A 1,786-nucleotide genomic window follows, 5' to 3' on the forward strand; every position below is an offset into this window, starting at 1 on the left:
GTTGTAGGTAACTGATAGATAAGTAAATTCTGTCTTGTCAGGCAGTGATTTTAATTAACTTCCTCCTTATGTGGAAAAACCAGCTTTGTCTTTATTTGCAATTATTTTGTGAGATAAACAATGTTCCCTATTGTTTAAATTGGGTTTTCTATTACTTGCAGCCAAAAGCCTCCTGAATGACATATCAGGGTCAGTGATACTATGTTGCCTGTCCCCACAGATTTACTGTATAAAAACTCTGAAAGATGTTTGATGAAACTTATTTTAAGTGATGACATATAGTAAGTGGGAAGGATGACACATGTGTGCCCTTAGGTGGCTGGATGCCTTTTTTTTTTTTTTTTTTTTTTTTTTTTGAGTCCAAGGATTAGAAAAGAAATTAGTTCATATATGCTTACACTAGGCTTTAACATAGTTGCAGTTTTTATTTTTGATACTAACTTACAAAACCAAATCTCACTCACATATTTACATTAAACTGGAAGTAGCCATTGGAATTCAAGGAAAAATGGTCAAGTAGAAAAGTCTTCAGTTAATGGAATATTAATAATACAGTGATTAATATACAAGGTATAATTTATTGCCATTGCATTTCATTGTCAGCACTTCATCTGTTGATCATTTGTTTCAGTTCTGCAGGTGGCTGAGTTTGTAGCTCACCATAGAACTGAGTGCTAGTTTCTTTCTTTCTTTTTTTTTTTAACTGTGTAATTATTATTTTTAATGTCCAGAATGTGTAATACAAGGGCCAGAGCTTCCTCCTGGACTCAATTTTATAAATTCTCGACTGGTTGGTGAGGCCAATAGGGATACTTTTTCTTGTCTAATTTGGTTTCTGGGAAAGCTTCGTTCAAGTCCTCAATGGTCATCTGATCAAACGGAATTAAGATCTTTATCTTCTCCATCTGTTTCTCATATTCTACAATCCTGGCCTTTGAGAGAGACACCCACTCAGCACAAGATTTCACATCTTCTTTTTCTTCGACATCCACCTGGGCAGTATATTTATCCTCTGGCACAGGAATCTTCAGGGCATTAAACTGGAGGTGAGGGTCTCATTCCAGGACTTCAGGGAACTAGCAATGGCCTTTTGGTTCTGGGGTATGATCTCCGCAAAAGCTACCCAGTTAATGGTTTTTAGAGCAAGTTTTTGCCCAGCCATCTTGGGATCCTTCACCGACCCTGGCTGCCCCTGAGTGCTAGTTTCTAGCATAATACGCAAGACCTTTCTGTCACCTTTAAGGGATGGTACTTAGTTATGGTTTGGGCAAGCTTTTAGTACATATACAAGAGACCATTTATGAATTCCCTTTGATGATTACAGTTACCATAAAACATCTCCCCAACTATAGAAACCACCCCGTCCCCCAATTTGCAGGCACTCGTAAATTAGAGCCTTTCTTTCTTTTTTTTTTTCTATTTGTCTAAGCATGCTCTGAAAATTGGGTTTCCATTTAGGGTGATAAAAATGTTCTGGAACTACATGGTTGCTATGTTTGCACAAAATTGTGAATGTACTAAACATCACTGAACTATACATGTACCTTAGCTGTATATTGTAAATGGTTAAAATGGTAACTTTAATGTATGTATATGCATTTTATCACAATAAAAAAATAGCTTGGGCTGGACTCAGTGGCTCATGCCTGTAATCCTAGTACTTTGGGAGCCTGAGGCAGGCGGATTACCTGAGGTCAGGAGTTCAAGACCAACCTGGTCAACATGGTGAAACCCCTGTCTCTACTGAAAACACAAAAACTAACTGGATGTGGTGGTGTGTGCCTAT

At 37.6% G+C, this 1,786-nt stretch overlaps 1 pseudogene; it reads right to left on the reverse strand.

The window, feature by feature from the left end:
* Window positions 1-699: 699 nt before the first annotated feature.
* LOC103226361 (ATP synthase subunit d, mitochondrial pseudogene) lies at window positions 700-1,187 on the reverse strand (annotated as a pseudogene).
* Window positions 1,188-1,786: the final 599 nt, after the last annotated feature.

The sequence above is a fragment of the Chlorocebus sabaeus genome, chromosome 21 (assembly GCF_047675955.1).
Source record: "Chlorocebus sabaeus isolate Y175 chromosome 21, mChlSab1.0.hap1, whole genome shotgun sequence".
NCBI classification, from domain to species: domain Eukaryota; kingdom Metazoa; phylum Chordata; class Mammalia; order Primates; family Cercopithecidae; genus Chlorocebus; species Chlorocebus sabaeus.